At 44.9% G+C, this 24,659-nt stretch overlaps 1 protein-coding gene across 4 annotated transcripts in view; it reads right to left on the bottom strand.

Annotated features, from left to right (window-relative positions):
• The window catches only part of LDLRAD3 (low density lipoprotein receptor class A domain containing 3), a 273,212-nt gene that overhangs the window by 33,778 nt on the left and 214,775 nt on the right, over positions 1-24,659 (bottom strand). The window lies entirely within an intron of this gene.

The following is a 24,659-nucleotide window of genomic DNA, read 5'->3' as shown; positions in this document are numbered from 1 at the left end:
GAGTTCCATCCTTACAGTGGACACAGGAAAGTATCCGAGGTATGTTGCCTGGTGTACGCAAGCACATGATAAGAGCAGGATGTCACTTCCGTGGATGAGATAACGTGTGTGCATATCTCTATTCAGGGCTTTCCCGACGGCTCAAGTGGTAAAGCATGGTTGACATCCCTGTTTTATGGTTGGGGAAATCACAACACAGGAAGGCTGTGTACCCAGCACAACCTCACACAGCCACTAAGGGTTGAAGCAGGATTTGCACCCAGGCCGCCGGGCTCTTGAGTCCATGCTCAGAACAACTATCATACATTTCACTATCCTTTTTTCCAGCAACTTTATCTAGCACCTATGGGTGCCCGACAAGCATTTGTTACATGAAAGATCGATCACACATTCCTTTTAGAATCCCAAAAACATTATCTCCCTTTTTTTGGATGAAGGGAAATTAAAACAAAATACTCCCCTGGGAATGAACCAGCAGAATGAAAAAAGTAGTTATGAAAAATCAGAGTTTTCTGGAAAGAAATTTTCTTTTTCAGATGGCAGTGCTTGACTCTATAGAAAAATATTCCACACAGGGTTCATTCATTAACACAAGTCCCCAATGTTTTAACTTCCCTGAATACAGAAGGGAGTAGGGACTGACAGGGTTTCATGTCATTCTCCCTACAGCCAGACTCTGGATTCAAGTTCCCATAACTTGATAAAGTCAAGGGTTCTTGCTCCTCATAATTAGCTAATCAAAGAGAAAGTCAATTCTTCATCTGAAACCTTCCCAGGCTCATGGTAAGTATATCCAGCCTTTGAGAACTGGCAGTGTACTACTGCTAAGGTGAAGACACGCCAAGTGCCTTGTCTGTGAGTGAAGGATTTGGGTAAAACCATGTAGGCATGGAAAATTATTGTTTCCTCCCTAAAAAGGTAGGCAGAAGCGGTTATCTCTGCAGGGTCTTAGCAGAACATGACTGTCTGTGGAGCTAGAGGGCCCCGTGTGCATTGTTAGCTAGAGATATTTAACCGATTAGGACCACGTGTACTGGCAGAAAGACCTGATTTAAGTTTTTCACATGATATGAATTCCCCACGGTAAAACCCAACATGCTGGCATCATTCCAGGTTAAAGCAGGAGCTAAAAGTGGAAGAACTCAGGCTGCTCTGTTCATTTCAAACCAAGAAAGAAAGCATCTCCTTATAGCTTATTGTTTCAGGATTAGTGGATGTCATGTCAGCGCCACCCTGAATACTGATGAGATGGGGCCTCACTTCATTAAGCTTTTGATATGGTTAAACTGCTACCCCGTTTCACAGCCTGCAGGAAGCACCATACCCTGACAACATGCCCTGTGAATGGAATGCAGAAGTGCATTCGCTGGCTGCCTGTGAACCTTCCCACCCTCCCCTTCTGATCATTTTAAAATCAAGTGGGAAAAAAATTACTTTTTCCCAACTCCCCCGTGTCTTAAAGTAAGATAAGAACATGGTTTCTACCATTTCTACCGTTCTCTGGCTCATGCCAAAGATATTCAATAACGCAGTGAAGCCAGATGTTTCCGATTCCTGCCAGAGCTTAGAAACAGATCCAGCTACCATGCAGCTGTGAAACAGAGCAGCAAGCTGTCAGGGTTTAATGAGGCCAGCTTTTTGGATGGGGTACTTTTTTGCCTTTTCATACTGTTCTTGGGGTTCTCAAGGCAAGAATACTGAAATGGTTTGCCATTCACTTCACCTGATGCTGCGAAGAGGTGACTCATTGGAAGAGACCCTGATGCTGGGAAAGATTGAGGGCAGGAGGAAAAGAGGACAACAGAGGATGAGATGGTTGGATGGCATCACTGACTCAATGGACATGAGTTTGAGCAAACTCAGGAAGATAGTGAAAGACAGGGAAGCCTGGTGTGCTGCAGTTCATGGTCACAAAGAATCGGACACGACTGAGCGACTGAACAACAATGACAACACATTTTTTTTGGGGGGTGGACATTTTGGCAAAAAGCTGGGATACTCTGACTATAGAACAGGTACATCCTTGATTCAGGTGATGTCTGACTGACCAGCGGGGCCTTCCTTTACTTGCCCATCCTCAACAGGAGTAGTTACAGACCGAGGAAATGTCAGAACTTTATGCATATGTGGGGAGTCAACAGTGGCATTTCTCTTGCTCTTCTGTTCTTCCTGCCAAACCCACCACGTCACTGCTGGTCAAGTATCTTCAGTGACTAAGAGCAGGCCTTCGAATGCATTTTCCCCTCGAAATCAGAGCAAGATCTGGCTATAGAAAAGTGTGCCCTAAAGCACTGGTCTGCTGTATCATAGGGATGCTTTGCAGCCTTTTAGTCTGGATTTTAGAAGTATTAGCCATTTTCCCCCTATTTTAAAATGTTCAATTTATATTCAGCTGTTCTTTCCAATGTCTGAACCTTAACAGCGAAAAGCTGCTTGAATTGATTCAAAAGGGATTAGACGGTGGGACTTCAGAGAACAGTAACAGCGGATCAGTTGGAACCACATAAATGGCCAATCACAGAGGATTAGTTGGATTAGTTGTGAACAGTGCTGAGGTGTGACTGTAATGGTGCCATTCAGGGGTGCTTCAGGTGCATGATAAACAGGCCTTCATGGACTCATGCACCACGCAAACAACTATTCTTAAAGAGAATTGCAAAATCTTCCCTGTTGGTTCAATTATCTTGCAATTCCCGCCACCATTTGTCCTGAATACTAATGTTACTAATAGTGATGATGATGCTAACGACGGTGATGAGAGCAGTCATGACTAACATTTACCAAGGGCTTTCTATACCTTATGCCACCGTCTTTATGAGATGTTTTCTATGGATTCTCCATCACATCTGTTCTTATCAGAATCCTGTAATGTAAGTATGGTTATCACTTTACAGATGGTAAATCTGAGGCACACAGAGGTTTAGGAACTTACTTACCAAGGTTGCTGGGAGTGAGGCAAACCCAGGGGATGGTCTGACTCTAGAACCCTTTCCTCACCATTGTAGTCAACAACCTTTTCTGCCCCCAACTGTCAAACTGGCAAGGACTATGTCTGTCTTGGTTATGGCTACATTGTAAATAAGATAGCACTTGGCACATTGCAAGCAGGTCTCGGTAAGTACAGTATTTGACAAGGAAATGAATAAATGAATGAGTTGAGGATGACAGAACTTCAGAGAACTGGGGTCCTTGAAGATTGGTCATAATTTCACACAGGAGAGCTTCCTTCTTTGTGTGTCCTTAGGGCTGAGAGGCACGGCTGCACCTTGAGACAGCTGAATTTGTTCTGGGTTTCTAGTAAAGCTTGTGCATCGCGGTGAGGGAAGCACGAGCCCACAGAGAACAGGACTGTACCCAATCACCAAAACTCCTCGTGCCTGGCAGAGAACCACACACCCAGCAGTGACACCAGGCTTTCAAACAGGATGCCCATATGTGAAGTCGACTCCTGGAGGACCAGGCAGTCATTAGACAGTGGACTGAAATCCCTGAATTTTTCTCCTTCCAGATACACAGGGTAATGGGTTAGACTCCCCTGTATCCTTGGAAGTTAGACTCGGACATATGACTTGCTTTGGCCAATGAAATGTGAGCAACTTAGCTCCCTGGGTAAGTAAAATGAGAGCCTGCCCTACTGATCCACAGGGGACATGCAGCATGAGCAAGAAATAAACCTCTATTGTTCTTAAACTGCTGAGATTTGGGCCTGTTGGTTACCCTGCATTAGCTAGGGTATACTGACTGACACAGAAGGGTAAGTTACATGACAAAATATCCATGCTCTGGACCTACAGAACAAAGGCTATGGAGGGGACAGAACACCCACACAGGAAACAACAGAGGGAAGAAAATTGATAGGGAAGCAACCAGATGCCAGGTGTGATACTAAGGGATTTATGCAGTTATTTCATCATGACCTCATGCATTATTTTATTTCTCAATGTCCTCATTTGTAAGCTGGGAATGATGACACTCGCTCCTTGGAAGAAAAGGAAGAATTTGTTTTATGAATTCCCATTTCACAAGTGAGACCCTGAGATGTAAAATTATGTTTCCGAGGTGTCTCAGCTGGTAAGTGGACAAGGCTAAGATTTTGAGTCCAAACCGTCAAGACTCCAAAACCTCATGCTCTTTCCCACCAATGGACTCAACAGCTTTCCTGGCCAGGGAAATTTACCTGAAATTGCAGGAGACCAATGCTGGCTACAGCAGGAAGTGCTGCTGGACAAGGCATAAAGAAGTATGATCAGAGAAGGCTTTCTGATGGAAGTGAGTTTCAAGTCAATTCTTCAAATAAGTGATGCTCTAATGAGAGAAGCTGGGGAGGGCCTGTGACAGTGTGTAACCAACAGAGGCAGAAGACACGAAGCTGGATGAGGAAGACAGTGGCCACTTGGACAGAAAAGAGGCGCAGCAGGAGAGTGGTGAAGGAGGCAGCTGTGTGAAGCTTTAAATAATAGGCTGGCTGTTTCGATTTTATAACCACAGTGGGTTCTTCGGTGGGGGTGGGAAGGGATAAAAGCGGTGTTTCTGAAAAATGATCCTGGTAACTGTGTGAGGATGAGCTATGGCAGAGAGAGGGAGAGAGACTCAGAGTAGCTAGGTAAGTGATTCTGTGGCCCGACAAGAGGAAGGTAGTCCTGAATGAGGATGGTGGCTGTGGAAGTACACAGGAAAGGAAGTAAAAATTGCCTTCGTGAACTCAGCTCTCACTAGTCACAGTGCACTGGGCTGAGGAAGCTGTACACATGGGCTCACAGACTGCTCGCTGCCATCTCAGATACAGTAGTGTCCTACTGTGCAAATGAGGAAAGTGAGGCTCCCAGAGACTCGGTGACCTTCCTGATAAATGCAGGCATTATAATAGTGAGTTAATAGCTACAGACCCCCTGGAGAAGGGAATGAGCCCTTCTCTCTTCCCTCTCTCTATGGGTAACCACTAGCTTTGGGCTTCCCTCATAGCTCAGTTGGTAAATCATCTGCCTGAATTGCAGGAGACTCAGGTTTGATTCCTCGGTGGGGAAGATCCCCTGGAGAAGGAAATGGCAACCCACTCCAGTATTCTTGCCTGGAGAATCCCATGGATAGAGGAGCCTGGCAGGCTACAGTCCACGGGATCGCAAGAGTCAGATACGACTTAGCGACTAAACCACCAGCACCACACGTGACAGGTGCTGTACTAAGGACACAGTTTGTGTTATTTCATTCTACACTGCAGGTACTACAGTTACCTCCATTACGGAGGTGAAAATAGAGGCTCTGGGAAGTGAAGTAACTTACTCAGAGCCACACTCAACTGATAAGAAGCAAGGTCAAGATCTGAACCAACTTTGTGTGGGCTCCAAAACTCATGCTCTGACCCACTACATTGACGGGAACACACGTTTGGTCTCTGCAGTCCTGGCTGGCTGGGTTACGTGCCTGGCTGTCATTGTTCAGTTATAAAGCTGTGTCCGATTCTTTGCGACCCCATGGACTGCAGCATGCCAGGCTTCCCTGTCCTTCACCATCTCCTGGAGTTTGTTCAAACTCATGTCCATTGAGTCGGTGATACCAACCAACCACCTCATTCTCAGTTGCCCCCTTCTCCTTCTGCCTTGAATCTTTCCCAGCATCAAGGTCTTTTTCAATGAGTTGACACTTCATATCAGGTGGCCAAAGTCCTGGAGCTTCAGCATCAGTCCTTTCAGTGAATATTAAGGGTTGATTCCCTTCAGGATTGACTAGTTTGATCTCTTTGCACTCCAAGGGACTCTCAAAAGTCTTTTCCAGCACCACAGTTCAAAAGCATCAGTTCTTTGGTGCTCAGCCTTCTTTATGGTCCAAGTCTCACATCCATATATAACTACTTGGAAATATCATAACTTTGACTAGATGGACCTTTGTCGGCAGAGTGATGGCTCTGCTTTTTAATACACTATCTAGGTTTGTCATATCTTTTCATCCAAGGAGCAAGTGTCTTTTAATTTTGTGGCAGCAGTCACCATCTGCAGCAATTTTGGAGCAAAAGAAAATAAAATCTGCCACTGTTTTCACCTTTCTCTACTTGCCACATGCCTGGTAGCATGGGGCAGAATCCCATTTCAGCAAAGGAGCCTCTGCTATTCACCCGAGGGGACTGGAAAGATGAACCAGGTAACATTTTTCATTTGTAGCTTGGAAAGGAAGGTGCCACAATCAATGTACCTAATCCAGGCTGCTTGGGAGGGTGAGTGAAAAGGGAATAAACCCTCGTCCTGCTTCCCAGTCACATGCCATGTGGTTTTGCTGTGAAAATCAGGGCAGAATTACAACTCACCCCACGAAGGGGTCTTGAGATGCTTTCTGTGGGCCCCAGATCACTTAGAGGGCACCTCGCTGTCCTTCTGGTTTGTGGTAGACCAAAATGCTCAGAGTTGAATTTTTCAATAAATTACTCATCCTGCAGTTATCCTGCAGAGAGAAAAGGTCACAGGCTCTGAAATATCACCATTGCATCTGTGCTTACATCGTCAAGGTGGACCCAAGATTGGGGGACAAATCCGGGTACAGAGGTGTTCTTCCTGCCTGGGAACATCTTCGGGGAGGCTGGAGACACTTCAAAGAGCTTTTCCTCCAACAGTTCATTTTGAAAGCGTAAGTGCTGCTCCAGACCAATTGTTCCGACCAGTGCACTCTTTAAATTCTGTTTTCATTTTTTATCAAAGGAACATGCGCACACAATTTAAAGAGTCAGATAGCTGTATGAAGCTGGATAAAAAAAAATAGTCTTCTTTGACCCTCCTCTCTCAGAAGCAATCATTTCCTGCTATTTTGGTTGATTCTTTTCGTAGTTTACCTCCATATCTCTAAATAACATGCATTCGACACGACTTCTTGATTTTTTCTGTTTTAGAAATTGGCTATTGACTTCTCTCTCTGCAAGAGAATTTAATTCCAGTTTATCTCCATCTCAGCCACCACCCCATGCAGACCCACTTTCAAGCCCTCTTTTAGATAGTAATTTTAGATAATTGGTGTTTTTGCTGTCTTGATCATGAAAATGTTATCCATTGATGTACCAACAGAGTATATTATGCTTTAAACAGTTTTCTTCCTGGAAAAACTTTTTTGTTTTCCTTATAGCCCCTTCTTTTTAGTTGGTTTAGGGGTTTATATATTTCTCACTAATATAAAGTCTTCCTGACCTTTTTTTTTTTTTTTTTTTTTAATTTTTGGCTGCTCTGGGTCTTTCTTACAGCACATGGGCTAAGATTGCAGCATGTGGGTCCTTAGTTTCCAGAACAGGGATGGAATCCATGTCCCTTGCATTGGAAGGCAGATTCTTAACCACTGGAGCATCAGGGAAGTCTCTTCTGGGCTTCGTTAATTTTCTCTCAATGCATTTAAGTTCATTTGGTGGCTCAGTTGGTAAAGAATCCACCTGCAAAGCGGGAGACCTGGATTCGATCCCTGGGTTGGGAAGATCCCCTGGAGGAGGGCATGGCAACCCACTCCAGTATTCTTGCCTGGAGAATACCATGGACAAAGGAGTCTGGTGGGCTGCGATCCATGGGGTCCCAAAGTGTCTGACATGACGGAGCGACTAAGCACAGCACAGTATTCTATCAGTTCCTGTAGGGTCCTTTTCAGCCCCACTTCTGCTAGTTTCTCATAAGCTGTGTCTTCTTTTTCCTTGGTTTGCATGCTCACTCAATCATGTCCGACTCTTTGAGACCCCATGGATGGTAGCCCACCAGGCTCCTCTGTGCGTGGAATTTTCCAGGCAAGAATACCAGAGTGAGTTGCCGTTTCCTACTTCAGGGGATCTTCCCCTATCCAGGGATCGAACTCAGTTCTCTTATGTCTCCTGGACTGGCAGGCAGAATCTTTACCACTGAGCCACCAGGGAAGCCCCTGGTTTACCCCCTGAGTTTTGGGAACATATTCATTAGTAGTTTCAAAGGGCTGTTTGGAAGTCACTCTTTTCCCCTCGCTTCTGAAAATGCCTTTATGGTGCAGAATTTGAAATTACTTCCAAACTGCTGACTCCTGTCCAATGTGAATATGACATTCGTTGCCATTTTGACTCTGGAAATGTGGTATAAAACCTGTTTTTATTTGCATACTTAGTTTTTTTAATGTCCTGTCTGGAAGCTAGGAGGATCTTTTTTCTACCCCAGTGTTCTGAAATTTCATGATGGGCTTGGTGAAGTTTACTTTCATTTATGGATCCGAAAGCTGTCCTTGGGTTCAGGGGGAATTTCCCTCATTTCTCCTTTCTCTTTAGAATTCCTATTACTTGTGTGTAAATCTAACCATATCCTCTATTTTTTCTCTTTTTGATCTTACTTTGTATTTCTCTGTGTTTTTGTACTTTCTGGGATATATCCTCAAAATTACCTCCCACCTTTTTCATATTTTAAACTCTTTCCTGTGTACTTCTAAGAAAGGGCAAGGGGGGGGGGGCATCCTGCTTTCATTTAAAAAATGCAGTCTCTTCAGTTATCTTTTATCTATTTATTTTTAAAGTTTTCTTCTCATTGTATAGGCTGTTTCTTCTAAGGAGTTTTTCACTTTCTCTCTCTCTCCCCCCCATCCCCTCATCCCTCCTTGTGCTGTACGTGTGTTCTTCATATTCAAGGATTTCCCCAAGTCTCTGGTAACTCTCAGCCGAACACTCCTGTTTAAGTATAGGGCACTAGAAAGGTGATGGCTTCAGGCCTCACCATGAGTTGAATCAGTTGGTCCATCTCACTGGGGATCTCCAGTCCCTTAAACTGGGCTTCCCAGGTGGCTCAGTGGTAAAGAATCCACCCGCCAATGCAGGAGACGCGGATTTGATCCCTGGGTCGGGAAGATCCCCTGGAAAATGAAATGGCAACTCACTCCAGTATTCTTGCCTAGGAAATCCCATGGGTAGAGGAGCCCATCAGGCTACAGTCTATGGGGTTGCAAAAGAGTTGGACACGACTGAGCGCACAGCAGAGAGAGAGAGAAAGAGAGAGAGAGAGAGAACTCCTTAAACCCATGAGATTCCCACATGAAAGACTCTTCTAGACTTTGACGGGAAAGTTCCTGAATCTGGCCTACTGTGCTCTGGCAAATGACCTGATGAAAAAGATGAGTGGTTTCAACGTTCAGTATGTCAACTTGCAGACATAAAGTCCATTTTCAGAAAAGGACCCCCATCCTCAACTGTGCTCGACGCCTGATATTTCTGAGACCCTCTGCTTTACCCCCACCGGAAAAGAAACTCTACTGCTCTCTCTCTGGATGTGTGAGGGGCCATTGTCCATCATATAGGAAGCAGGTCTGGGAGACCAACAGCTTCCTAATGAAATGCCAATCAACCTTCCTGTTTGGAGTCCCATCACCACCTCTGCTTCCAGAGTTATCTCATGCTGTAACTCCCAGGCCTTCTGGAAGCAAATATGGTTGCTTTTTGGTTCTGCTGAGGGCCAGCTGAGGGCTCCGTTTTCTGAGCACACTAAGTCAGTACTGTCCATCCATTTGTCCCCCAGCTTCCCCATCTTTATGCCTGATTTTTCTTCTCTCCTTTGTCCTTGAGGGTTTACCCTTTAAAGTATCATGTGAGCAGATGTGCAGGAGGAAGCCGAGGTAAAATGTATGTGTCTAAGTTGCTGTTTGAAAGTGGACGTCTTGAAGGTGGGTTGTGACACCACTTAATCCCTTGAGAGAAAACCATCTGGGGCGCCTAGGTTTTTAGGCAAGGGATGCTGATGGATCCTGGGCGTCTGGGCTCAGTATCTCTTCTGGGGTGCATTTTCAGTGAGGTAAAAACACTGGGCTGGGAGAGGAAAAAAGGGATTAATCACAGCTCTGATTCTTACTCCTCGTTATCCTTGGTCTCATCTGTAGTCTCAAGATAATAACCACCAACTCAACGCACTTTCAGAGTTCTAAGTGGGATCAAACAGGATAATGACTGTGAAAGCACTTCAAAAAGCATAAAGTACTACAGACACACAAGGCTTTGCTATTGCTTAAACCTCACTTTCATCTCCCGAAATTCAATCTAACATTCCCTTGGCCTGTCTTCAGGGGAGAGAGGTTTGTCTCCAGTAATCTTATAAATCACCCTTTTGACGTTCAAAAGAATATCCTTTAGTCATACAGACATATGACATAGGACAGTGTTTCTCTCTCCACCAACACTGTGCAATCAGTTGCCAAAGACACCTGGGCCCCACATCACCCCAAACAAACATCCAAGATAGTGTCACCTAAAGGAGACGACTGACAGGGGACTCTTTCGGGGCTTCTGTGCCAGAGTGGGTCTGCATGCCACAGTGGGTCTGTAGCTGAGCTACATGTATCCATCTTGGCCAAGGTGAGAAATAAAGGAAAAAGAGTCATTAAATATATCCAAACAATAGATACAGTATACCCTTGAGAAAGAGAGGGGTGGTAGCTTTGTCTGTGGTGCCTTGAAAAGATACCCACTATTAAGTAACAGAGGGCTTCCCAGATGGCGCTAGTGGTGAAGAAGCCGCCTGCCAACGCAGGAGACGTAGAGATGCAGGTTCCATCCCTGGGACAGGAAGACCCCTGGAGGAAGGCATGGCAGCCCTCTCCAGTATTCTTGCCTGGAGAATCCCCTGGACAGAAGAGCCTAGGGGGCTGCAGTCCATAGGGTCTCAAAGAGTCGGATACGACTGAAGCGACTAAGCATGCGTGCACGCATTAAGTGATAAAAACAAGATGCAGAACCGTGAGAATGATTCCATTCGTAAAATAAAACAACAACCATATCTATCTGTATGTATGTATCTGTCAGTTCAGTTCAGTTGCTCAGTCGTGTCCGACTCTTTGCGACCCCATGAATCGCAGCACACCAGGCCTCCCTGTCCATCACCAACTCCTGGAGTTCACTGAGACTCACGTCCATCGAGTCAGTGATGCCATCCAGCCATCTCATCCTCTGTCGTCCCCTTCTCCTCCTGCCCCCAGTCCTATTTACATACCATAGATACATAGAAAAGGTCTGGTTGCCTTCTCACCAAACCACTCATGGTGGCCACTTCTGGGGAATGGGTTTGGGGGTGGGGAAAGACTTCTCCTTCTTACTTTATATACTTGTGAACAGTTTAATTTTCTCCATAACATACATGTATTATTTCTAATCATAAAAAGATTAAACCTGAAAGAGTAAAAAAGAAAACGGAGTCTGGGAGGAATAATAAAGGTAGTAAGGGGTCAGGAGAAGCCCAGAGGTGGAGGAGGCTAAGACAGAGGCCAGGGTTGGCAAGGCTTGGGGCAGGTCACCTGCTTCTGCTAGAGACACATAATTGGTGTCCCTCCTCCCAGCTGGTGATCACAAAAGGATCCCCTTCAGGTCATGACAACCACCTGCCCATATCTTCAAGCTCCACTATCAACGTAAGGGGAAGAAAAACTTACTTTTTAAAAACTTTCATTTCCACTGAAATAGGATGTATCTTTAATGGGCAGTTCAATGACTTTGAAAAAATGCATATACCCAGGTAAACCACAGGAGGGCTTGTTTTAATGCAACCTTCTAGCTCTATGCAGATGCATGGATCTGCAGGGGATAGGTTCACTCAGCCATGGACAAATGCAGGAATGGATCACTGTCCCAACCCTAGGGGTCTGCCATGGGTCAGCGGTTGTTGTTGGGTGTGGGATTCATAGTCCATTCATCTCACTAATCCCCAGCCCGCACCTGCCTGGTGGTGCTAGGGAGTCGTCATCTCTCTGAGTTCCTCCAGAGAGTTTCTGATTCTGTACGCTCCTAATGTGGGTGTCTCCTGGCTTAGGAACTCACAAGTCTCTTGGCAATGTACATGATAACCCTAGACCACACATGCAGTCAGTCTGGCAGGGATGTACTGAGCTGAACAGATCCTTGGAGGTAGACCAGCTCTCTCAAATAAGCCAGCTCTCTCTGGCAACTTCCCCTTTCAAAATGGGAGCTCTTAGCTCCCGTGACTCACTGGAACAGGGAACTATTTTTACAGGCATTGACAGTACCTGCATATAATCGCTCTGGGCTAGCATAATAATCACAATAGCTCACATTTATTGAGTGCTTGCTATAGCCAAGCATTATATTCTAAGCAATTTACATGATTTACCTTTACAACAACACCATGAGATAAGTCCGATCATTACCATCACTTTAAAGATGACAAACTCAGGCAGAGATGTAAGTAACTTGCCCAAGGTCACAGAAATAGTGATTGATATTGTCAGGACTGGAACCCTGCAGGGCTATGCTTTCTCTCATTGGGAAGGACTGGCAGACCCAGGGTTGAAAGTGTCACCTCCTGACTTCTTGGTTGGAGCTTTCTCTGCCAGACTCTGTGGCCTCTGTCTAATCCATAAAACTGTCAAGTTCACCGTTCTTCTAAAAAGAGGTAAATATACAGTCACCTCCAGGTATTGCTGGGGCCACAAAGAGGTCTCCAAGCTCTGTCTAGACACAAAATCAACAGAGCACAATGCAGAACAGTGTTTTATAGCCGGAGTTATTTTTTTTTATCTTGTTGTTTCTTCTCGGAGGAGTTGGCTGATAAATCAGGCCTCACAGGTCCAGAGGAATGTGTGTTTTCGACTTTCAGGAGCTGAGTGAAGGGCGAGCAGGAACGTGGCAAAGAGAGAGGGGCATCTTTCAGAGTCCCTGGCAACCTCACCTCAAGAGGCCAATTCATCCACCTGCAGCAGAGCCCAGGTACTGACGGTCTACCCAGTCCTCAATGACGGTGAACAGGAGGACTCTCTCCAATTTGCATCTATCTGTCTCCGTGGTGAACGCAAGCCATCCTGTGCCATTGCGTAAATCACCCTGCATGTTCTGTCCAGAGGCACGTGGTGATAGCAGGGGGACAATGAGCCCAAATTCATCTGAATAGTTGTGCTGCCTGAATTCCCAGAGACTAAGGATTCTCAACTTGATGGCAGCTCACTGACCTTCTAAAAGCACTGTCTAATCATTTTATTGGATTAAAGGAACTGTTGCCTTGAGACTCGAGCCATCTCATTTATCTCAGTCATCTCAGATATCTGGAGATATTCTAGGAGAATGAAAGTGAAAATTTTGGGCAAAGGCAAGTAAAGCAAGAAGTAGAGCTTTTTGTTTTATCACTGTTAGCATGGCTAAAGTGGACAGAAGTATGGTTCTTAAACTCTAGCCAAGAGACTGCCAGTTCTGAGAATATGGTGGGCTATCCTTCCAACTAACTTTCCCATTGGAAAAAAGTAACTTACAAGGTTGGAGTAAGATACGTTTTAAAAAAATCTTAATATCATTGAAGACGTGAGAGAAAGTAAAAAGTAAGCAACTGGACGCTGGGCTGGATGAAGCACAAGCTGGAATCAAGATTGCCAGGAGAAATATCAGTAACCTCAGATATGCAGATGACACCATCCTTGTGGCAGAAAGTGAAGAAGAACTGAAGAGCTTCTTGATGAAAGTGAAAGAGGACAGTGAAAAATCTGGCTTAAAACTCAACATTCAGAAAACTTAGATCATGGTATCTAGTCCCATCACTTCATGGCACATAGATGGGGAAACAATGGAAACAGTGACATTTTATTTTGGGGGGCTCCAAAAATCACTGCAGAGGTGACTGCAGCCATGAAATTAAAAGACACTTGCTTCTTGGAAGAAAAGTTACGACCAACCTAGACAGCATATTAAAAAGTAGAGACATTACTCTGCCAACAAAGGTCTGTCTAGTCAAAGCTATAGTTTTTCCAGTAGTCATGTATGGATGTAAGAGTTGGACTATGAAGAAAGCTAAGCACCGAAGAACTGATGTTTTTGAACTGTGGTGTTGGAGAAGACTCTTGAGAGTCCCTTGGACTGCAAGGAGATCCAAACAGTCCATCGTAAAGGAGATCAGTCCTGAATATTCATTGGAAGGATTGATGCTGAAGCTGAAACTCCAATACTATGGCCACCTGATGTGAAGAGCTGACTTATTTGAAAAGACCCTGATGTTGGGAAAGATTGATGGCAGAGGGAGAAGGGGACGACAGAGAATGAGATGGTTGGATGACATCACCAACTCGATGGACATGAGTTTGAGTAAGCTCTGGGAGTTGGTGATGGACAGGAAGCCTGGCATGCTGCAGTCCATGGGGTCACAATGAGTCAGACACAACTGAGCGAATAAACTGAACTGAAGCAACTGGAAAATTAAAAAATCTTTTTTTCCCAAGAGCAATGGTGATCTGGAAAAACTTGGGTTGTTGCCAAAGGCTGAAGTCAAGATCTGGGGCTCCTCTTAGGGTAAGGATGAGCCAGAGGTAAACCGCCTCCCCTTCTGCTGAGGGGACTTCAGGGAAGGTTGTCTTTGCAACAGGTAGAATAAGGGAGATGTAGAGGAATTTGTCATTGTTGGTGGCCTGCTCACGGATTGTATATCATAAGGCTGTGTTACGTGGGTGGTCTAGGGGACCTCATAACTTCTGCAGGCCCTGAGCAGAAGCCAAGCTAAGTCTCTCTGAAAAATGGATCTTATATCCATCACTGAATCCCCACAAATAACTTTTCAGAGACAATGAGCAGTATACAGCCCCAAATACCAAGTAATTGAAGTATCAAGGCACCATGAATAGACCAATAGAAAGAACAGACATCAGAAACAGACACAAAGACTTCAGATATTAAAATCATCAGGCCAGATCATTAACATGCTTACTCTGTTTAAAGAAATAAAAACTTGAATACATTCATCTGCAGAGGAGAGAAGCTATTAAAAAATAACCAAATACATTTGAACAAAGAACCAACAGAACATCTAGAAGTAAAAAAGACTGTAACTAAAACTAAAAGCTCAATGGACCACTTTAACAGTACACAGAGGAAACGGGAATAAATGAACTGAAAGACGCTTCAGGAGGAGTAGTTCAGAACGTGGCAGAGAGACATTCAAAAAGGTGGAAAATACACACAAGCGGCGAACAGACACGGGGTTAGGTGGGCTAAAGGAACTTCAAACGATGGTACGATAGCATCGACTTCGGAGCTTGTTACAACACAGATTCTCTCCCATTATTTTGATTCCCTCGGCAGGGTCCCAGAAATATATACTATTAGGAGAAGAGGCCATAATACTTTAAGAAGTACTGGAATAGTGACTTCTGGTTGGCAGACTTCAGAAGTTATTTTTTTGTTTGTTTTTTTTCCGAAATAGATTAAGTTTTTCGTCTCTCATTGACTGTACCCTTCCCACCCAGAACAGCTGGCAGAATATGTAATTTTCCTCTGTGGATTATGGTAAATGTGCTTTATTTTAATTCAATAGGGGTTTAGAGAGGAAAATCAAGACATGTGTTAAAACCCAGTAATTCTATATTTCCAAAGCAAGTGATATTTAAGATGTGTTTTTGTTGTTGTTTTTTTTTTCTAAATTGAGTGTGTGTAAATGTATTACCTTTGCTTATTTGGGGTTTACAGGCTGCTTGTCTGTTAGTCTCTCCAGCCTATGAAGAGCATCTCTCAAAAGTTACCTAACCGCCACTGTGGGTCTGTGGCAGGCTAACGTAACCTCTCTGTCTCACGTTCCCCACCTGTCACATGGGCACCCCACCATTTACATCCCCAGTGACACGCATGAGATGCTCAGTACAGGGCCTGGCACACAGTGAGTGCTCAAACACCGGAAACCATTATTAATAAACGATGTATCCATTTCTTGAATTGCCTGGTGGGCTGCCGTCTATGGGGTCGCACAGAGTCGGACACGACTGAAGTGACTTAGCAGCAGCAGCAGCGTCAAACTCTCAGACTTCCTTCTTGCTTTCTCTCTAAATTCCTTGTGCTTCTTCAAAGACAGCCACTTCCTGGCACCACTGTCTTAGTCTCACTCCTTTGCCTAATCGCTTAATATCAGGCCCTGCATATGTCTAACAAACATATGTCTGACGAATATTAAATGTCTAGCACATATTAAAAGCTTACATTATTAAACTGAGACACTTGGCCCCTGGTAATTCCAGGAATGCCTTCCCAAAGATGCAGAAAGTGGCAAATGAAAACCTCATGGCTTATCATCATGTTCTTGCCTCCAGAAATCTACCTGGAGAGTCAGGGGTCTGTACGAGCTTCAGTAGGGAATAGATGGGGGACTGGCAACTTGCCACTGTGCCCAGTGGAGCTGGGGCTTGTGGGCTTTCGGGAGCCAAGCAGAGCAAGGCTCCCAGGAAGGCAAATGCACTGATAAGTAGCGGATGCTGCCAAGATTGGAACGCATTCTTTATTTTCTTGACTGAGGGCAGGCTGAGATGGAAGTGAACAAGTGAAGTGAAGGTGCTCAGTCGTGTCCAACTCTTTGTGACTCCATGGACTATAGCCTACCAGGCTCCTCTGTCCTTGGGATTTTCCAGGCAATAGTACTGGAGTGGATTGCCATTTCCTTCTCCAGGGGATCTTCCCGACCCAGGGATCAAACCCGGGTCTCCCGCATTGTAGACAGACGCTTTACTGTCTGAGCCACCAGGGAAGTCCTGGAAGTGAACAGGGGAGCAAAAATAATGCTAAGATGATGCCAACATTTTGAACCTGGGCCACCAAATTCTAAGGTCACTCAAGGCTGTTACATTTCGTCCTACATTTCCCCACTTAAGTCCTCGTCTCTTTTATCATTTTCTCATGTCTTCTATCTCTGAAACCCACAAAGCTGCACACTTCTTAGTAATCAGAGCTATATAGTTTCAAGCCTCATTTACTCTCTCTGGAAAGGACTGGATTACAAGCAATAGCTTCACACCTGGGACATAATTCCAAGCCAGAGGGATGGGAAGCCACTCCCTGTTTAAAGCTGGTCAATTTCTCTTCCTTAGTTCTCCTTCTCACCATGACGATTTGTTTCCAGCTATTTCCACAGGTTCTGTCTGGATAACCACTTTCTTTCTGTGATCCACAGGCCCAGATCAGTCTCAGGGCCAAGAGCAGGGAAGGCAAGATACGATGTTAACTAGCAGCTAAGAGGAGGCAGTCTGACTTTTTATTTCTAATGCTTTGGGTCAATTGTGAACTAAGAGTGTGTGTGTGTGTGTGTGTGTGTGTGTGTGTATGTGTGAGACAGAGAGAGGGAGGGAGGGAGGGAAGGAGGAGGAGAAGGAGGCAGGCAGGCAAAACCAACTCCCATCCCCCCTCAGGGCCTTCTTATTAACAATTAAATGACACTTTAATAATAATAACACTTCAAAGTGTTATTCAACCATTAATAATTGAGCAACTTTTCAAAACAATGTTGGGGCTGCCTTCTCAGGAGAGAAGGAGAGCTGTAAGTGGAGATACGGCAGTCTACTGAAAGAGGCCACATTTAATTAGTCAATTTTAATTCGATTTAGGTAGGGTCTACACAAAACAGCTCACACCCAACCCCCGCAGCAGGTAAAGCTAGAGAAGTTTCAGAAGCATCCTTCACAGAAGCCTGGACCACTTGCTCCCAGGACAATGCTGAAGACCTCAGGACCTCCCGTGAACTCCTGCACTCACCAGCCTCCTGGTCTTAGGAAGATTTCTCTGCTTGATTTCATTTTACTCAACTGTAAAATCTGGGCAATAAATACCCTAAGGAGGTTATTGTGAGATGATGCTTATCAAGCACTTAATTTGCCTAGGACCGGTTATGCAAAACATGTAGAAAAATGTTATCTGCAAAACCACCACGGTAAAAATTGAAGAATAATGACCTCAGGGCAGCAGAGGCATTGAGGAAGACTTATTTTTCCACTTGAGTCCTGTATTCTTGACAAGTTCATGTTGGGTCACAGGTGATGTTGAGCTTCCAGTTGTCCCAGAGATCAGAGGACACCAAAGGCCAGGCTGAACCTCAGGAGGTGGCATGTCTCCAGCTGAGTTCCTCATCGGCTCCTCCTGCAATGCACCCCCTCATTTCTGTTCTTGGGGGTCTCCATCCTTCCATTTCCCAGGCCAGTGCTTTGGCACGATCCCTGACTCTTTTCTCACACTCCACAGGAAATCCAGAAACAATCCCAATGGACCCTGCTTTCAGGACAAAACCCCTTTCATCCAACTGCTTCCCACCATCTCCACTGTTACCACCTGGTCCCAGCTACCAGCCTATGGCCTGGATTCCTGCAGCAGCTCCTGCCCTGCAGCTTCTCTGTGTTCACCACTGCCCCCTACAGTCTACTCTCAAAACAGCAGCCAATGAGATCTGGTGAAAACCTGAGTCAGATGTCACTCCTCTACTCAAAATGCTCCACGGCTCCACCTCACTTGGAGTGGAAGCCAAAGTTCCTTCTGTGTCTCCCAAAGCTTCAGCATCTGGTTCCAGCCTCCTATCTCTCCTTGATCTGTCCCTCACTCTGCTTCAGCCTCAAAGGGCGTGCTGCACAGCCTCCTACCACTTATTTATCATGCCTCTAGTCTGTTTTTGACTTCCCCGGTGGCTCGGACGGTAAAGCGTCTGCCTACAAGACTGGAAACCTGGGTTTGATCTCTGGGTTGGGAAGATCTCCTGGAGAAGGAAATGGCAACCCACTCCAGTATTCTTGCCTAGAAAATCCCATGGATGGAGGAACCTGGTAGGCTACAGTCCATGGGGTCACAAAGAGTCAGACACAACTGAATGACATTTACTTTACTTTACTAGTCTGTTTAGAATCTAAGCCCCTTGAGGACAGGGATTTCTGCTCACTTTGCTCACTGCTGTATGTTCAGTGTCTGAGCATCTGGCCGAGCAGATTCTCTGTATATGTATTTGTTGAAGAAATGACACCAACAAAAGGATATTCTAGGAAAAGCAGCACTGAAGTTGTGTCCCTGGCAACTCAGGTCCCCTGGACCACAAGCAGCAGAAAGGGATAAAGAGAGAGACAAATCCCAGGGGGAGAACAGTTGCTGGCTTGTGGTGGAACCGGCCTTCAAATAATGGTGCCGATGAGGACAACGAGAGTACACTCAGGCAGGTAAGAGTGACCTGAAGCTGGGATTCAAACTGGGTGTGATACTTCGTGAAGGACACCAACATTCTCCATGTCTTCTCTGATGGAACACTGGGCTGACAATTTTACATGTGTGCTTTATTTAAACCATGCCCTCCCAGTAGTCTAAAGAGGCAAGTATTATCATAATAGCTCATTTTACAGATAGGGAGGCCAACCAGGTCTGCACAGCTAGGAAACTGCAGAACTGGATTCAAACTCATATCCATAGGATCCATTCCACCAGCGGCTCCCAAGAGGTCTTTCAGCAGCAACAAACTTCTGAGATATCGATTATAATAAAACTAAGTTTCTGGGCTTTGCCCTTTGATTCAGAATCTCCAGGGATGCAGCCTAGGAATCTGTGCTGAGTGAATGCCTTGGGACTCCCTTCTCAGCCAGGGCATTCTGCCTCCCTGCCTCAACATTATTCAAGTCAGAGAAAGAATTATGCTACAAACAGAACTTATCCTGCTGTTCAGCCCAGTTCACACTTAAGGAGGGTTTATGACAGGACTGGAAAAGGTCAGTTTTCATTCCAATCCCAAAGAAAGGCAATGCCAAAGAATGCTCAAACTACCGCACAATTGCACTCATCTCACATGCTAGTCAAGTAATGCTCAAAATTCTCCAAGCCAGGCTTCAGCAATATGTGAACCGTGAACTTCCTGATGTTCAAGCTGGTTTTAGAAAAGGCAGAGGAACCAGAGATCAAATTGCCAACATCCGCTGGATCATGGAAAAAGCAAGAGAGTTCCAGAAAAACATCTATTTCTGCTTTATTGACTATGCCAAAGCCTTTGTGTGGATCACAATAAACTGTGGAAAATTCTGAAAGAGATGGGAATACCAGAACACCTGATCTGCCTCTTGAGAAATCTGTATGCAGGTCAGGAAGCAACAGTTAGAACTGGACATGGAACAACAGACTGGTTCTAAATAGGAAAAGGAGTTCGTCAAGGCTGTATATTGTCACCCTGTTTATTTAACTCATATGCAGAGTACATCATGAGAAACGCTGGACTGGAAGAAACACAAGCTGGAATCAAGATTGCTGGGAGAAATATCAATAACCTCAGATATGCAGATGACACCACCCTTATGGCAGAAAGTGAAGAGGAACTCAAAAGCCTCTTGATGAAAGTGAAAGTGGAGAGTGTAAAGGTTGGCTTAAAGCTCAACATTCAGAAAACGAAGATCATGGCATCCAGTCCCATCACTTTATGGGAAATAGATGGGGAAACAGTGGAAACAGTGTCAGACTTTATTTTTCCGGGCTCCAAAATCACTACAGATGGTGACTGCAGCCATGAAATTAAAAGACGCTTACTCCTTGGAAGGAAAGTTATGACCAACCTAGATAGCATATTCAAAAGCACAGACATTACTTTGCCAACAAAGGTTCATCTACTCAAGGCTATGGTTTTTCCTGTGGTCATGTATGGATGTGAGAGTTGGACTGTGAAGAAGGCTGAGCGCCGAAGAATTGATGCTTTTGAACTGTGGTGTTGGAGAAGACTCTTGAGAGTCCCTTGGACTGCAAGGAGATCCAACCAGCCCATTCTGAAGGAGATCAGCCCTGGGATTTCTTTGGAAGGAATGATGCTAAAGCTGAAACTCCAGTACTTTGGCCACCTCATGCAAAGAATTGACCCATTGGAAAAGACTCTGATGCTGGGAGGGATTGGGGGCAGGAAGAAAAGGGGACGACAGAGGATGAGATGGCTGGATGGCATCACTGACTCGATGGACGAGAGTCTCGGTGAACTCCGGGAGTTGGTGATGGATAGGGAGGCCTGGCGTGCTTCGATTCATGGGGTCGTGAAGAGACGGACACGACTGAGAGACTGATCTGATCTGAATATGATGGTCCATATTTCAGGTGACATGGCACCCTCTCTCTTACTTCTCTTGACCTCAAGAGACTTATAATCAAATAAGTGGGAAAAAAAATAAAAGGAAACAGGGCTTTCCTGGTGGCTCAGTGGTAAAGAATCTGCCTGTCAATGCAGGAGACATGGATTCGATCCCTGATCCGGGTAGATCCCGCATGCCGTGGAACAACTAAGTCCCTGAGCCACAACCACTGAGCCTGTGCTCTAGAGCCCGGGAGCCACAACTACTGAAGCCCACATGCCCTACAGACCATGCTCGGCAACAAGAGAAGCCACTGCAATGAGAAGCCCACGCACTGCATCTAGAGAGTAGGCCCGCCCTCCACAACTAGACAAAAGCCCATGCAGCAACCAAGACCCAGCACAGCCAGAAATAAACAAAAATGATAAAAAGCGATTTGCATAAAAATAAATAAAAGGAAACAAATGTCAGGAATAAAAGTGCTCCAACATCAGTGTTGGAAAAGCCGTACAAATTAAATGTGATGATGTTCAAAGGCAGGAGGATAGTCTCCGGCTAAGAAGTGAGACGTGAGCATGACTCATCAGGTAGGTGGTATGTGAGATGGTTCTGGAAGGATAGAAGCAATTTTAGCAAGTGGAACTGGAGACAGAATATTTCATGTAAAAAGAAGCAGCACTGACTAGTAGAAGGTGGGGAACGGCAAGAGCCATTTGAAGAATGATAAACAATTCAGTTTTGCTGGGGTTGGGGGATAAGTGCGAAGAAGCCCATTAGAGTTGAAGCTCTGAATGCCACGGTAAGGAGCTTACTCTTGATTTAAAAGGCAAAGGGTGGTAGTGGTAGAGCGTGGTCTTTGGAAGGGGTCTCTTGCCTCACTGGAGGCAAGACTGAGGATAAGAAATCTGACACTGAGTGCAGGATGGATGGGCCTGAGGGAGAACAATGAGGAGGAAGAACAGCTGGCATGTGAACCATGCAAGGCAAAGAAAGTGATAGTTTCCAGAAGAAGAGGATCCTCGGTGGAGGAAGGGCAAGGGCAAGAGCACAGGGAGATGCCCAGGAGGAAAGAAGCTGAAGGCACTCACACTGGGCAGCCTCCGTGCCGTCCATAAAGTTGGAAGCGTGAGCTTCTGCAGGATGGCGCTGGGGGTTGAGTATGAGGACGGTTTAACACTGTGGCAGCTGATGGACCACCAACCCACAGGAGGTCAGTGAGAAGGACCCACTTCACCCCAGTACTAGTTCCAGTACTAGTACTAGTAAGGGTCTATCTGCTGCTGGGTATCAAGAATTTGTACTGACTCAAGTCAGTTCTTAGAAGACCCTTCTTGAGGAGTCAGAAAAAGCAAAGTCTTACCACGGGAACAGAATTACTCATGACATGCCAGTCTTTACAGCCACACTACAACCTAAATGTCCACACTCTTTTAAAAGCATCGTTTTCAAGCTCAAAGATTGATGTGGCTTGTATTCTGTCTGAAGTCTGCCTTGAGGCCGGTCCAAAGAGACGTCTTAATTTGCTGAATTAGTTGTGAAAACACAATATCTACGAGTTTGGTTTCTCCTTGCTATTTATCACTGTTATGAGGAACTCAACTTTTTCAGGGTAATTTTATTTCCTCACCACTGATTTGGGTTGATACCCCCTGGCTAAAGTCAAATTCACTGGTTTCGGATTTCAGCTCTAATCCATACACATACACACAACTGTTGCTAAACAGTGAAATGAGTGACATTTACAGCTTTGCTTTCCTTGTGGAGGCTACCCTATTGATCACAACTGACATTTACTTAAACAGTCCCTAGCAGAAAAATACCTCCTGATTCTATCTCCTTCTAAAATGCCAACAAATATGCCCGAGGCAGGGAAAAAAAACAACCAGAATAATATCATCTCTTCATTGCCCTACAACCACGTTGCTTTGTTAATATTATAACTTTAATGATTTCTTCGGTTCTTGATGGCTCATGATGTTAGTCTAACCCTCACCCAGTATTGATTCTCCTCCTGTTAAAAATAAGCATCAGCGAGGCACCAAAAACTGCCTGCCCAAGCTTATTGCTATGCTGGAAGTTTATATCATGCATATTAAATCTGGACAGCATTTAGGCTGAAGCAATCTTCGCTTTATGATCCTGTTGGTTTTTAAAGCGAATATTAATGAAATATGCATTACTTATGGCAAATGGCAGTCCCAGTGGGGGACATTTTAATTAGTATAGTTTGTTCAAAGAAAAGCAAATTTAACTCCACTTCATCTGTCACCCAGCTGCCCCGCAACCTGAGGCAGAGGGAGAAGAGAGTAGAAACAAAGACAAATGAGCATTTGCAGGTCAGCTTGCTAGTTAGAGAAAGAAGAGTCCTGACAGATTCATTCCAGGCACAGTAGCTCTGAACCTCTCTTCATGATGAAACACTTTAGTTTCTGCACTTTTCAGGCTCTGGGGCCATCCTTCAAGGTGGCCGATTACCAGAAAATTCAGGCATTTGTGATGATGTTCATAGGCTTGTCGTTGGCCTATACTTAGGATTGTACTAGTTTCTCAGGGCTGCTGGAACAAATGACCACAACCTGCATGGCTTAAAGAACAGACACTAAAGCTCTAGGGAAGAATCCTTCATTGACTCTTCTTAGTGCCTGCTGGTTGTTGGCAATCCTTGGTATGCTTTGGACTGTGGATGCATCATTCCAATCTCTGCCTCTGTCTTCACACAGTCCTGTATGTCTGTGTCCAAACTGCCTTCTTCTTATAGGGACACCAGTCATATTAGATTTGGGGCCCATCATAATCTCATATGATCTCATTGTGATGGTCAGTTTTATGTGTCAGCTTGGCTGGGCTTCCCTGGTGGCTCAGATGGTAAAGAATCTGCCTGCCATTCAGGGGATCCAGGTTCAATCCCTGGGTCAAGAAGATCCCCTGGAGAAGGGAACGGCAACCCACTCCAGTATTCTTGCCTGGGAAATCCCATGGACAGAGGAGCCTGGTGGGTTACAGTCCATGGGGTCACATAACAGTTGGACACGACTGAGTGGCTAACACTTTCAATTTTTTCACTTTTTTGGCTAGGCTACAGCACATAGCTTTGAGTCAAGCACTAGTCTAGATGTTGCTGTGAAGGTATCTCTTTAAATGTGATTAATATTTAAATTAGAAGACTGAGAAAATCTGAGGATTGAGAAAAGCAGATTGCCCTTCACAATGTGGGTGAGCCTCATTCAACCAGTTGAAGGTCTTAAGAGAAAAGACTGACGTTCTCTAAAGAAAAAGGAATTGTGCCCCCAGATGGCTTCAGATTCAAGACTGCAATATCCACTCTCCCCTGGGTCCCCAGCCTATGGGCCTGCCCTGTACATTTGGACTTGCCAGCTCTCACAATTAAGTGACCTTATTCTTTAAAATCAATTAATCAACCTCTTTCTGTTTCAAAAGACAGAAAGATAGATAGATAGATGTTGGTTCTGTGTCTCTGGAGAACCCTGACCCTGACTAATATACTCAACTTGATTGCATCTGCAAAGATTCTATTTCCGGATAAGGTCCTGGGTGGACATGAATTTCAGGAGAACATTAATTCAACCCATTATAGACATGTTGACTAGGGCCTCACTGTTAAAAGCATGAGGCTTGGATCAGTGGCCATGGGATCTCCCAAGAGCTTGGTAGAAATGCAGTCTCCCCTACCCCATCCCCATTCATGGGATCCAGTGAATCTGAATCTCCAATTTTTTTGAGAGTCCTGGTCTTCTCTTTATTACAAATGAGCCTTTGTAATTATTACAGTGGTAGGGTGAATCAAGATCATTATCTTTTTTAGTATGTTTAAAACTTATAGCAGTGGTAATGTTGGCTTTCAGTGATTTGATAGATTCTACTCAGAAGTGTCTTTG

Source organism: Bos javanicus, chromosome 15 (assembly GCF_032452875.1).
Source record: "Bos javanicus breed banteng chromosome 15, ARS-OSU_banteng_1.0, whole genome shotgun sequence".
Lineage (NCBI taxonomy): Eukaryota > Metazoa > Chordata > Mammalia > Artiodactyla > Bovidae > Bos > Bos javanicus.
This window is presented reverse-complemented; position numbering and strand designations above follow the sequence as displayed.